This window comes from Rhinolophus sinicus, chromosome 17, assembly GCF_057876585.1.
Source record: "Rhinolophus sinicus isolate RSI-liver-muscle chromosome 17, RSI-T2T, whole genome shotgun sequence".
Lineage (NCBI taxonomy): Eukaryota > Metazoa > Chordata > Mammalia > Chiroptera > Rhinolophidae > Rhinolophus > Rhinolophus sinicus.
Genome location: NC_142517.1, coordinates 97,514,497 through 97,529,579, shown reverse-complemented (window position 1 = coordinate 97,529,579; position 15,083 = coordinate 97,514,497). Strand labels below are relative to the sequence as shown.

Sequence of the window (15,083 nt, the reverse complement as noted above, 5' to 3'; positions counted from 1 at the left end):
GATGTCTTCAACCCCAGTCTTTACTTTTTGGCACCTGTGAATTACTGGAGATGTTTAGGAAGCAGTTGGGTTATTGATTATTTAAACCGACAGGACAGTGTTAGTTTCTAGGGGGTCCAGCTGGTCGCCTCCTCTAGCCCATTCCTCCGGTGGCTGCACAGGCATCTCTGCAGCCCAGCTCCAGGGACTCCGGTGTCACAGAGGGGCTTGTGCGCACAGCCTGCCCGGAGGAGCCCGAGTCTCCTCGTTAGCTCCACGGACAGCTCTGCCCAGGGGAGGGAGAAAGGAGGGGGGAGGTGGGAGGACTCCGATCTCTGCGCCACCGCCAGTAAGAGGGAGCGCAGTAGCGGCAGGAGTGGGAGGGAGAGGAGAGAAAAGGAAGGACGGCTCCCGGGTGGGGAGTGGAAGAAATCTGGGAGCAGCCAGAGCAGCAGGACGGGGGAGCTGTTCAGCTGCACTGCCCTCGTTATTCTGGGAGACGCTGCTGAGCTTCCCGGGGTTGCTTCCCAGTCCCTCTGGGTGGAGGCTGCCATCCAGACCTGACTCCAGGTGAGTTGCACAGAGAGGTGTACTGAAAAGTCTTGAGATAGCGTTTGGAACTGGCGAAGTTGCTTAGCTCCCTAAGCAGCGCTTAGCTGCTGGCTTTGCAGTGTTTCCCAAAGTCAGGGACAGAGGGGTATTGGCTGTGGCTACTCAGGCAGCGGGTGGGCACGTAGGCGGTGGGTGGTTGTGATCCTCACTCACAGCAAGGATAGTGGGGTTCAGATGGAATTCAGCTGAAGTGACGGAGTTTTAGGAAATGTCCCCAAATGTACGAATTATAGATGTGTACATAAAAGCCGTCTAGATAGTCATTTCTTTTTGTGACAGCCTGTTTTTGTCCTTCTGTCCCTCCTTCTCCTTGGCTCATGCCCAGTTTTCCAAGTCAGGTCAAAGGGTTTGAAGGTGCGCAAGTAGGGCACTTGGGTATCCAATGGGACACCACAAGCTTGCCCTCTCAGCGGGGAGTGGTATTTCTTTCACCCTGATTCACCTACCAGGGGGTTCACCTCTGAGTAACTGGGGGTTCTTTTGCTCTGTACCCTTATTAAGGCGGGGAACTTAAGGCTCTCTAGATAGACTCAGAAATGTGATAGCAATGGAGCTTAAAAGCCATGTTGATTTGCTCATCTCCTCTTCACCCTTTGTTCCAAAATTATTACCGTGTTGGGTTTCTTAAGCAGTGCAACATTTAAGTGTCTGATGGGAAATCTGTTTCTCATTCTGAAAATGCTGTAGGAAAAGTGGTGAGTTCACATTAAGAAGACAGCAACTTTATTTTCCTGGAAGGACTTTGGGGAAAGTGATTGATGAAGAAATTCTGGGAATGAAATTATGGACATTACCCACAGAACTTCCTTAATTTAATTTTTTTCACATTTGCTTCAGTTTTTTTTTTTTTTTTTTTAAATCTAATGTGTGTATCTGTGAGAGGCAAAATTCCTAAGGCGTGTTATGATTTTATTTGGTTTAGAAGTTGCCTTCTTACTAGCAATTTATAATCATCATGGTCACCAGAGTATTCTAAATGTTTTGCTTTTAGGTGGCTGGGGCAACTCTTTTTTTGTTTCTGAATTTAATCCTTACTCTGTTGGCCTTGCTGGATACTATTCAGTATAATCACTGGGCATACTGTTAGTCATGTGGGCTACTCTGCATTTTAATAGTAGTGACATATACAAATGATACATTTAGCTAATAAATATCAGAGCCAAATTGGGGGATACAATTTAAATATATTTCAAATATTTACTACATTATGCTTAGGAGAGCTTATTAGTTTTTCAAAGTGAGATATATGCATCTACAGTTTTAGTAATTAAAATATAATATTTTACTTTGTTCTTCTTCCTTTAACAGTTTGGATTCAACAATTACTTACTGAGTATCTACTACTATAAGCCAAGTTCTCATATATTCCATTTCTAATTTCTTACAGAAGTATCGAGAGAACAGTAATATTAGTTCCTTTTTTTTTTCTTTTTTGGTGACAGACTGTGGCATAGAGGGATTAATTTTCCTCAATTTCTATAATTATTGTGTTGTTAACCAGTTATTTAAGTCTATACTATTTAACTTCAAGTTCAGTTCTTTTCCCCAAAATTGGATGACTGCTTTTAGTTGAGTTTATTGCAGCAGTAATATTTGAATTTGCCTTATGTATAAACACCGTAAAATATTCTGTTATTTTTCTGTTTTCTTTTTAAGACTGGTTTTACTCTTTTACGTAGAAGATACTGGTGCAGAGTTATACTCATATGCTCTTCACCTTCAAACACCTTCTAAAGTCCTAGCAGCTGAACTTGCGTCCTCTTTAATGAGAGTGGATGGAAAGGTAAACTCAGTATTTACCAAGCATATTTGGGAGTAATTTATGTCTTATAATCAAAATAGAAGGCAGCCAACATTTCAATGTATTTTAAAACTGCTTCGTGTGAACATGAAGCACAGCTACAATGTGCCTTTACAGTAAACTGCCAGACTTCACTGTCAATAGTCTTTAAGATTTCTTGAGAACATTGGAAGGTAATGTATGTATAACATATGATTTACGAAAAGAGGAGAGTTAGGAACTGAATGGTTTTACTTTTTAATGTGAACACATTCATAAAAATTTATCCAAGCTACGTATATTCCATGAGTGTTTTGGTGTCTTGATATGGACTGGTTCAAAGTAAGATTATTACAACTCTTGAGAGAGGAAAAAAACCCTATAACCTTGATTCCACTTTTTTGTTCCTTTTCATTCTTAAGTAATACAAATCTGCTGTATTTAGGCTCTCAAAGAGCCCATTTGAGTTCCAAAGATAGTTTGTGTTTTTATTTTTGGGGGTGGTGGAGGTGCTATGTTTGTGTGTGCATGCGAGTTCAGCAGAGTTTGGCATGTGGGAAGAACATGAGCAAGAGCAGTAAATACTGGATGGAGACTTCACTTAGTTGGAGTCTCATACAGTTTGTAACTTTTTTTCCATGTTACATACAAGTCTTAGTTGCATTTGGGCACTAAGGATGCAGTATGCAACTTTGCATCTCATTGCAGGATTCCATGGACACTGATAGCTCAGGTGGTCTTAAATGAATCAGGATAATAATAAGCTCTCTGGCTCTTGACCATCTGACCTGTTCTCTTAGGCCGTGGCATTAAAAGGATGGCTTAAAATAATATTTCTGGAATCGCAAAAGCTCCTCTTCTTTCAGATCCTATAGAGTAGCTCAAGCATGATGTGATTCTCTGTATCATTTTAACCTTTCTGAGAGAGTGCTGACCAACACTTTATTTGCAATTCTTTCGGATAGACAGCTGAGTGAGGAAGGAAGGAGAGAGGAGGATAAGAAGAGGAGATATATCTCCCCCCCCAGAAAGAATAGGGACCATTGTACTTTATATATAAATATTTATCTACAAACATTCCTGGTCAAGAGAGATTTACATATACATTGCGGTAAAATACCAATCAACTTCTAGTTACCTGTGTCATACAGTGAGTTAGAAATAAGATGAGCATGTAGGACTCAGTCCTGTTAGATATCTATGTGCGGCAGTACAGAATATGCACCATAGTTATTTCAACTGAGGGGCAAGAGAACAGGGCAGTTTCTTCTATAAATTTCCATCACTGATTAAGGGCTGCTTCAGGGATGGCCAGGAGGGCCCTTGATGCCCTAGAACTTCTGGACAACCCTGTGCACAGGCTGAGCCAGCTCTGATGACCCAGGAAAACTTTCAGACAGAGTCACTGCTTAGCCCTGGATGTCATCTGACCCAGAAATATGAGAATGATGAGTGCATAGTAGGTGTGGGTGGAGCAGCGACAATTCCTGCTGCAGGACTATATCATGAAGATTCATTGATGAAAGTGAGTTCTTCCTTTCACATATGTGATGCCCGTAGGGTCATGCTTTCTTGGATAAAAATTTGCAGAGGTATGAATTAAATTTTGTACTTTACTTTTTAAAAAGTGCAGTGTTCACTTAGTTGCTCATTTTACCATGAATAATTTCAAGAGCTATTAGGTAAATGATTGAACATCTTAAGCTTTAGTGTATATATGTTTGTTTATTATGAGATTCATTCTTTATCTCTCTTTGTGGTGACACTGATGGCATAAGGGAGTATTAGAGCAGGTTTAATGCAGAAAAATATGGAGACGTAATGAGCAATGGACATGGTTGGCCACCACAATTTTTACGGTTGTTTCAGTTCCAGGGTAACTGGAAAAACACATTGTATTCAGAACTGAAGAGTAACTAAGAAAAGGTAGAGGGATTTGTCTTCGAACGTTGACTTTAACACAAGTTTTTGATCCTCAAAATGGACTGATAGGAAAGAAAAAACAGAAGTTGCTGAACAAAATTTTGTCATATATCATTCATGGAATATTCTGATTTGTTGAACCAAACATTTGACTGTATGAAGCATAGGAAAAGTTATAGAAAATTATGCTTTTTGTATACAAATACATACTTAATGAGTTGTATTATAGATATAGGAATGAACATTCCACTTGTTTTTTACTGAGTGAGACATTTGCTTTTTTTTTCACTCCAGAATAAAGTAGCAGTTTAGTGTGATGTGCCATGTATTAATTGAGCTCCAAAATTTGCAACCCAAAATGACACATATGTTGAACTTTATTTTTCTTGGAGAATTGTAATATGAGAAAGGAGTGAAATTGCAAAAGACAAGCAAAGAAGTTCAATAATTTCTAAACTAAATAATAATAAGGATAAATTATAGCACAGTTATCAAGTGTTACTCAGGATTAACAAAAATTATCTCAGCTAATCCTTGAAATAATGTGTATGCATCTTGGGGTAATAAAATGTCTTATAGACCTGGGTTTGAAGTTGCCTCTTGCTAGTTGTATGAGGTTGACAGAAATGGAATAGCCTCTCTTCACCTCAGTTGCTTCTTCTATGAAATGGGGAGATGACTAATATCTACCTTATAGATTCTTTGTTCATGTTTTGCTTGTTAGTATTGCCACAGGTCCAATTAGGGTGAGATTATTATTTTTATTATTGCTATTATATTCACCCTAGTTTTGCCTTTTATTAGCTGTGTGGTATTGATCTAGTTCCCTTTGTATAGTCTTGTTTTTCTTACAAACTGTGAATAAAATGCCTGCTTTGAAAAGTTGTTGGTATGTCAAGTAGATTCAGTAAAATCAACGTAACACATGGTAGATATTCAATAAATATTTTTTCTTGTCCTCCCACATATTTCTGTGGAGATATTCTACATATTATTTCCTTTTTTTTTTTATTTTCTCTTCAAATTCAACGTCAGTCTTGCAGAGAACGTTCCCATCTCCTACTTTGCTTCTGAGATTCTGTAACCATTAAACTCTACAAAAGTAGAAGAATTATTTTTATAACTTTTACTGTGCATACACATGTGAAGAGAAGACTGCTAGGTCTCAGGACAAGTTTTGATGATGAAAGGGAAATATTTATCCCACAAAGCACTTATTTCTTCCCACCCTTTACAGTTTTTCACTGTCATTCTACCAGCAATCAGTGAGATTTTTCTATTTAAATGATTTTCTATTTATGGTAACATAATTCATGTCCGGTCTTCATATAATTAACATAAATATAGTGGAGAATTACGCAATGATACATTTTTAATAAGAGGAAAAAATGGACATAATGTTTTTAATATTGCTTTGAAAAATCTTTCAAATTAATTTTAATTCTGTTGGCAAAGGTAGCATCACAAACTCGCTCCTAAGTAGTGTTCTTGAAAAGTAATCTTTGAACCTTCTAGGTACTGTTCCTAGACTGGCTTAATAGGATTTAATTTCAGATGTAACTTCTTCTCTTTTCTTTTTTTAAATTAAAATTCATGTGTGTGACAATGGTTAGTAAAGTCACGTAGGTTCCAAGTGTACAATTCTGTAATACATCATCTATATTCCACATTGTGTATTCACCATCTGGAGTCAGTTCTCTTTCAATCACCGTATATTTGATCCCTTTTTTCCTCATCTACCCCCCCGCCAGCCCCCTTACCCTCTGGTAACCGCTAAACTATTGTCTGTGTCTATGAGTTTTGGTTTCTTTGTTTGCCTTTTGTTCCTTTGTTGCTTTCAGTTTTATATCCCACATATCATATGGTGAAATCATAAGGTTCTCAATTTTTTCTCACTGACTTATTTTATTTAGTTTAATAATCTCAAGATCCATCCATTTTGTCACAAATGACACTATTTCATCTTTTCTTAGGGCAGAGTAGTATTCCATTGTGCACATATGTACCACATCTTCTTTAGATGTACCTCCATCTATCAAAGGACACTTTGGTTGTTTCCATGTAAACTTCTTTTCTAAACAGGAAGATTCTTACATGAAGATATTATCTCTGTCAGATACAGGGCTGCTCAAGGACATCTGCATGGGATTATAGGAAGGCTGAAGTAGAAAATTTCCATTTCTAAATTAGACATAGCGGAGTATTCATATTGATTGGGTGCTCATGACAATGACATTAATAATGTGTCTCAATACGTAAATAAATAACATATAATACAGTTACCAAGATAAATCCTGTTATTGAGTTTAACCCTTTATTTTTTCCCCCCAGGGATCTCTCAAGTTCTCACTGTTTTGTTTGCTTTGCTTTGCTTACCATAATGGTATATTGGTTTCCTATGGCTGTTCTAAGAAATTACCACAACTTAATGGCTTAAAACAACACAAATTTTACTGCCTTTCAGTTTTGCAGGTCAGAATTCTAAAATTAGTTTCACTGGGCTAGTCAAGATATCTGCAGGGCTGGTTCCTTCTGGAGGCTGAGGGAAGAATCTGTTTTCTTGCTTTTTACTGTTTTTCTTAATTCATTGTCTTAAGGCCTCTTCCTCAGCTTTTAAGGTGTGTGCCTCCTATCTCTGTTTCTACCCTCACATTGCCACTTCCTTTAGCTCTTAATCCTTTTCCACTCCTCTTTTAAGTACTCTTGTGATTACACTGGGGTCATGAGGATGGTTCAGAATAATTTCCCCATCTCAAAATCCTTAACTCAATCAGATCTGCAAAGTCCCTTTAACTATGTAAAGTAATACATTCACAGGGTCTGTGGATTAGGAGGAGAACATCTTTGGGAGCCATTAGTCAACCTATCACAAATGGTAATAATACTTTTGTGCCCTAATACCCTAAATTTAATGTGATTGTTTCCCCATGGAAAAACTATGTGTTTGGGGACATCAATTATTTTAGATACATTAGAAAATATTCCTGACTAGCAAAGATGCTGATTAAACACTCTTAAATTTATTAAATCTAGTTTTAGTAAAATGTATGTGACATTTTCATGTCCAGGGTCAAAATATTAAACCAATTATAGATTAAGGTCATATCTGGATTACTTGGATTTAAATGACATAGATCAGTATCTTTGGTTTCTTACTTACAAGCAGTTCTTAGAGCAGTTCTTATTTGTGAAGTTTACTTCTTGTTTACAAAGCCAAGTCCATACAAGAAAGCTTGGTTATCTTTTTAAACTTTGCAACATAATTTTCAAGGGAATGTCTGGCGGTGGTTCCTTAATAATTGGTCCCCTCACAAATGTGCATTCTGAATATTTTATTTCATGAGTTATCTATACTAATTGTAGACTTTTGGAAGAAATTTAATCATGATCATGTCAGCTTTTCCAATCATTCTGTAACCCAAAAGAGGACCATTTCATAAGATAGATTTATTTTCCCCCCTAAACCGTTGTTGCCAAAGGGAACTTGAAATGTGCTGTTCACATTAATTTAATGCAAATGAATTTTTGCTGCCTCACAAGTTTGTCCTTCATTTTTCTTAAAACTATATTGTAAATGGATGTGACATGCTCTACTGGTTGTTGTGTAGGGAGCATTGTCCTTCCTAAAAGCTCTCTCATTTATCAAAAAGAAGCCATTAAGAGAAAAGTAAATTATGTGATCTGATCGCAGTGTTAAGAATGACCTTAAAACTATAAATTTTATTGTCAGTATAACAACTGAATGATCATTGCAATTGTGGAAATTCCAAAGGAAATCCTTGTTGAGACACAAAGCTGTTATATTCATTCCAAATTCATATTTTTATTTTAACTGATAAAAGTATGTGGCATGCAGTTCTGCCTTATGGCTATCTCTTTGCTTCCCAGAAACTCTAATTCTGGTACTTTAAGTTTGTAAGTGTTTTTCACTTTCTTTAATATTTTTAGTCTCAAGGAAACAGTATAATTTTTATGAAGATCCAGCTAAAAACAAAGAAATGTTTTGTATAACATAGAATTAACCAAGGATAACTATGAGTGGCCATGTTTGATAAGGAACTGCATATCCATTCCTTTGCACATTAATGAGGGAAGGTGAGATTGGACCAAGGAACTCTGTTGATTTTTAAGTAACTCTTAATGAGAAGAGTAACGACCAAGCATATTTTTAGCTTCCATGACCAGAGATCTAGTAGTTGCACGACCAATGTCAATGGTCTTTTTTTGCTACTGACGGCCTTTGTCTACATCTTCTCCAGCCATGCTGTTCGTCACATCAAGGACTTCGACTGATTTTTCAGCAACCATAAGTAAAAAGGATGGCTGCACATATGGTCCTCTTTAGCGGGCCAACTGTTACTCTTGTCCACCCACATCACTGGGGACATATGGCATTACTTTGGCTGTGGAAGCAAGTGTGTTTGGACATGTCTCAGCGTGGGCGGAAGACTACTAGTTGTCTTCCTTATTGCTCATGCAACCACCTCTTTCTGGGTGGATAACTTATTATTCATAGCACTAGATTTCAGGACGGGAAAGGATGTTGCTATTATTAATTGATAGGAAAATAATATGATGAATTTTCTGTCTACTTTGATCACAAGGCCTAATGGCTATTTGCTCTTATATAACATATAGGAAGAACTGATGGCTTGTACATGAATAAGAGTCAGGGCTTTTTAAATAAAAAACGAACTCATTTAGAAGTGCAGGGATTATATAGACCCAGAAGAGCAGAAACATCAGAAATGCTGTTGAGATAATGTACTGTGGAATCATCCAGTAATGAAATTTAACAGTAAATCTGTTGTTGGTAGCTGTGACTATGTGGAAAAAGTAATGAGAAAACATGAACTGATAGGCTGGATGGCATGAAGAGTCATCTCATCCCAGCAACATTTATTTCATAGAGTTTACAGTGTCCTGAAACAATTTTTAAAAGTTGAATTCAGTTTTTTCAAGAGTGCTGAATTTGCAAAGTGAGGCATTTCAATATCTACGATAAGTGTGTACTTTATAGTAGTGGATCTAGACAGCCTGCACAGGGCGCTTCTGAACTGCATTCCATTTGGAAAGCAAGGCTAGAGGGCGATCCTGAGGTGGCCCCTAGCACAGGACTTGACTTAGAGAATATACATCAATTATCTAGAGAGAAGAATGGGTTGTGCTGCTGAGGATTGTGGGGAAAACAATGACATTGCAAGGTAATTTTTGTTGCCACTGCTGGCAAATTTGTACAACCAGAGTTTGTTGTAGATTTTTTATAGTCACAGTTGTCTCACTTACTGTATTCGGCAAATCTGAAAATATTTTAGTAAGATTATATTTGCTAAGTATCAGGTAAATAAAATCAATATTTGTATAGGTAACATTGACAAAAGCAGTATTTCCAGATGTAGAAATGATACATTTTCAAAATGCTTTTGAATATCACTCAATCTACAAAGTCTCATTTTAGTTTCGGGAGTATAGCACGTCTATTAATCACCATTAAGGCTGTATGTGAAATATTTGGCTGAATGGGTATCAAACGTTTGTAGTGATGGTGATTAATGCACAAAATACAGCATCATTATTGTTATTCTCTGGCCTTGAAACTTCAGTTTTCATCCTTTTTTCATCTTGCTGTACCCATTGACTGACAACTTTAAATTATTTAATCCATCAAAAATGTATTTTCTTGGAACTCACTAATTTATGTATTTTTATTTTTTGGATCATTCTGTATTTACTGTAGTAAAGTATCAAATTATCACTTTATTATACCAATGTGACAGCTCAGATGGAAGCAAGCAGAATGAAAACAAACAGGTTTATCTCAAGAAATATATTATATTGATTTTATTAACACAAAAAATGTATAGCTAATTTGACTCAGGGATTTTGTTATTCTTTTTGATATGTATATACATATTTTTACGATTGACCTTTTTTGTCAAATTTGTGTTTGCACACACACATTTATTCACGCAAAATCAATCCCAGAGATTTTAGCCAGAGTGAATTTCTTAAGGAGACTGTTTCAAATACATAAAATTATTTCAAAATAGTTACAAAATGGCAATCTAAGGAACCATAAAAATGAGGATAAAGGTGGAGATAATGGTTAAAAACACTTCTAAATGAATAATTGATTTTGACTTAAAATCTTGTCAGTTTTTAGTTTGTGGAAATGAATAGAAATGAGATTATTATGCAGATCATTCCTATTTGTTGTGTATGTCTATACACATATGTGTGTATTATTAATACAACACAGATGGCATATATATTCACACTCATCTGTATGCATATATCCATCATGAAAATGAGTACATGGATATATACACATATTGTGTACTTTCATTTTTACGTCTATTACTTTTCTCGCTTTATTAGCAACAAATTTAAAAAATATATACAAGGAGAAATTTTCATTTTGTAATTTGATCATCTATATTCTGCTCTTTCCAGACTCACATTTATGGCTTTCTATTATTATTTTTTTGTGGCCAGACTTCTAGAATGAACAAATATATTGCAATCTTTGTTGATATTTTGAAAGTAGTGTGCCTCTGTGAAGGGTGGGTGTGAATGCATGTGAGCAACTGAAAACCTGTGAAGGAAGGTTTTATCCTTGACAGAGAAAAGCCAGTTAAAATTATTCAGAGTGTGGTGCCCCACTGCAATAAAAAGTCAGATGCCTAGCAATCTCCCTAATTATTAAAGAGATGTTACTGAGCCCATTTTCAGTACTTGACACAAATTTTAGTAGTAGAAATACAGCCATAAACAAATTTCAGTCCCTAGCCTCAATGGCAAATGTGCAGGACAGATTGGTGAAGCTAGAACATAGTTCACAACCAGAAATTAAAGTTTCTGTGTAGTTCAAATGTTATTTAAACCATGCTATGTTAGAGAGTTAAACCATAAGAAAGAAATTCCTCTATCCATCTGCTGGGGCAATAGTGGTGGAGAAGTAAGGCTGGCTGTAATTATAAAATTGCATAATTTTGTAACTTCATATTGCACGATTTGAACAAACTTAAAAATCTGATATATGATAAAGACAGTCTTTCAGATCAGTAGGAAAAGGATAAACAATTCCTAAAATGATGTTCAAGTTGTAGGCTATATGTATTCCGTAGTCACAAAAAGTTATAATGAACCATTCATAAAAAGGAATTCTTTGTCTGACTTATTTCACTCAGCATAATACCCTCTAGATTCATCCATGTTGTTGCAAATGGCATGATTTCATTCTGTTTATTGCTGTGTAATATTCACTAAACGCGCACACACACACACACACACACACAACATCGTTATTCATCTGTCACTGGACACTTAGGTTTCTTCCATATTTTGGCTATTGTAAATAATGTTGCAATGAGCACAGAGGTCCATATAATCTTTCCTAATTAGTGTTTTCATTTTCTTTGCATAGACACCCAGAAGTGGAAATTCTGGGTCAAATGGGGGGAGGGTGAAAAAGGTAAAGGGGAATAAGAGGTACAGTTTTCCAGTTTTAAAATAAAAAGTTCATGGGGATGTAATGTATAGCATAGGGAATATAGTCAATAATATAATAACCTTGTACGGTGTCAGATGGTTGCTAGACTTATTGTGGTGATCACTTCATTAGGTATATAAATGCTGAATAACTATGCTGTACGTTTGAAATCAATAAAGTATTGTACATTAATTAAATTTTATATAAAAAATAAAAAAAATAATAATTCCATGGTAGGTATGAAGTAAACTCAAAATATAAGGAAAAAAACCCACAAGCAAATATTATTTGTATTATTAAGGCAAAATTAACTTTCCTAAGTTCAGCATCTAACAACGACAAAAACCATAAATATCAAATGATGGACTGGACTTTGTTAAAATGGAAAACTCTTATGTTTCAAATGATACCATGCATAAGTTAAAAAGAAAATTTCAAATCAGGAAAAAGTATTTGCAATTCATTTGATATATCTGATGTATACATAGTCCTAACAAATCAATAAGAAAAGATTAGTAGTTCAATAGAGAAAAGGACAAAGTACATTGGCCGGAAACATTAAGAGCTTCATATGAACACTAATTATATTGGAATCTCTAATGTTCATAAAAAAAATGCAAAGACAATACAGATAATTATTTATATGGGGATATAATATTTTATCAAAATTCTAATATAAATGTATTCATTATAAATAAATAAATATAATACTATTTGCATGTTCATATTCTTAGTTCTTTTAAACTTCTGCATTTTCAAAGTTTTATTCAAACCTGAGAACACATCTTTTACTGTTGAAAGCAGCCTTTCAAATATAAACCCCACATCACTTTCTCTAAATTTTATACAGGGTAGATGCCAACATGCCTTATCAGAAAGTATATTTCAATAATTATTTATTTCTTTTTTTAGTAGTCCCTACTCTGGATTTAACTGATAGGGGAAGATTTTTTTTTTTTTTTTTTTTTTTTTTTTAACAAAGCTTTCTAATGTACTTTTTTGTTTTTTATTGGAAAGAGCTTTTATTTCCCTAAGTATTTTGTTGCCTCAGCGTAATGAGTATCCGGCAGTGAAATTTAGTGGAGCAGAGGCTTATTGTGATATATGAGATAAACTTGCTTCCCTAAGCACACAGAGGCACGCGGTGCATCTGGCTTCTGTACATAAAAGTCAATTATGTTCCCCAATGTTTCTGTGCATTCCACGGACTTTTAGGGACAGAGAGTCTACCATTTCCTAAAATGGCAGCTTTGCTTAATTGTGAAGTTTAAGTTCGATGAGCAATTGGAAGATACTAAACTCCTGGCTGGCGACAGAGCCTGAGCAGGTGATGTTACCACTGAGTACTAAGGTGGTAAGGCCTACAGGCAAAGCAACTCATGTAGGGGGAAAAATGTACGTATAATCCAAGAGAATGTTGTAACAGCATAATCAGGAGTGTGAACATGTGGAATACATAAGAACTGAAAATGAGGTTGGAGGAGAAAAAATGAGGGGACGCCGATTGAAATAAACTAATGAAGGCAAGCTTTAAAAAAAATAAATCGGACTTACTATAAACAGTGATGAGAATAAAGGCATTTGCAAGCCTGGGGGAAGTACTATGTTGGTGCAAAAGTAATTGCGGTTCAAAAGGTTAAAAGTAATTGCAAAAACCGCAATTATTTCTGCACCAACTTAATAACATCCAGACTATTAAGAAAAAATTTGGCACATGTGTATATTGCTAGGGCTGCCACATGTGCAGGATTCTTGAGGCAGAGCAACTAAAGATCCTTTTCTATTTTCCCAGTAGCCTTGAATATTCCTTTTTAATTTTAAGAAAGACCATCTACTCGTGTGTGTTGAGGTAACATCAGGGACGTGAGAGTTTGCTAGAACGTACCAAAACTTTGATCAATAGTCTGGTAGCTGAAACCTTTTAAAAGAGTATGTGACAGAAATGTTTATAGAATGTACTATTTCATTACCAGAGTTAGCAGTGCATGACGCGTAATTTTACCTTTTTTAAATTGCTTAGTGTAGTAGGTAGAATAATGGCCTTCCAAAGATGTCCATATGCTAGTCCCAAGAAGCTGTTACTATGTTACATTACACGGCAGGGGCAGTTAAGGTTGTAGGGGAATAAGGTTGCTAGTCATCGGGGAGATTGTGCTGAATTATCTATGTGGGTCCAATGTCATCACATGGGACCTTATAAGAGGGAAGCGAACAGATCCTAAGAGGGATGGGACAGGTGAAGCAGAGGGGGGAGTAATACGCTTTGTAGATGAAGGCAGGGGCCAAGAGCCAGGGAATATACTGGACCTCTAGAATGATTCTCCACTACAGACTCCAGAAAGAGCATAGCCCTGATGGTGACTTGATTTTAGCCCAGTGAGGCCCATTTTAGACTTTTGACCTCCAGAACTGTAAGAAAATAAATTTGTGTTGCTTTGAGCCACCAAGTTGGTGTTTGTTTCTCACAGCAACAGTAAGAGGCAAACACATTTAAATCACGTTATTTTGTTTGTTTGTTTTTGTTTGCTATAGAATTGAGTTGGGCATCCCAGGAAAAAAAATTGAGAATTAATTGTCTTAAGAAAGTCCTTCATATCAGAATAATAAGAACCATAGAGAAGTGAACTGTTCTATTTATGAAAGATGATGTATACAAATAAACACTGTGTGGGTTTTCAAAAAGGTGTCTTTTGAAGGCTAATAAAGTCTTAAAAGTGTCCTCTGGTTATATGAGGCTTAGATGATTCTTTGAGGGTTGTGTTGGGTAACCCTATAGTCTTTCTGGCACTAAAAAGTCATTAATAAACTTAGTTAAGAGTGCATAATACAGGATAACTAGGACCTATACTCCCAGTGAAGGTCAAGGTTGTGAGAGCAGCTTGAGTTATTTGAATTAAAGGCCAGAATATAAGGCAATAGCATATCCATTGATAATCCAATTTCTATTGTCATTCTAATATCACATTCATCAGCCATTTATGTATAGGACATTATGTTAAGTAATGCAGACATAATCTAATGGTGGAAGCAGAAAAAAGTATAACAATAGTGATAGATAAACTGCCAGGGAGGAGCAAGATTGAAAAATTAGTGATATCTGACAGTTTTCTAGAGCAACAACATTAAAAACAAATAGAATTATGAAAGGTTGAGTTCATTCAAGATCTCTAACTTGACAAATGTCAAAAATTAAATTAGTCATATTTTTAAAAAACTCAATGAATGTTTCTTTTGATGAAAGTTTTTAAATATAGTGCCTCTTTGGATTTGATTTTTCTTTATTTTTTGTAATCTACT

General features: G+C 35.9%; 1 protein-coding gene across 1 annotated transcript in view; it reads left to right on the top strand.

Annotated features, from left to right (window-relative positions):
* The first annotated feature begins 368 nt into the window (after nucleotides 1-368).
* ROBO2 (roundabout guidance receptor 2) overlaps nucleotides 369-15,083 on the top strand; it is a 1,652,913-nt gene continuing 1,638,198 nt past the window's right edge. The window contains exon 1 of the mRNA XM_088794275.1: nucleotides 369-549. The gene's annotated coding sequence lies outside the window, so the exon portion shown is untranslated. The remainder of the gene's footprint in view (nucleotides 550-15,083) is intronic.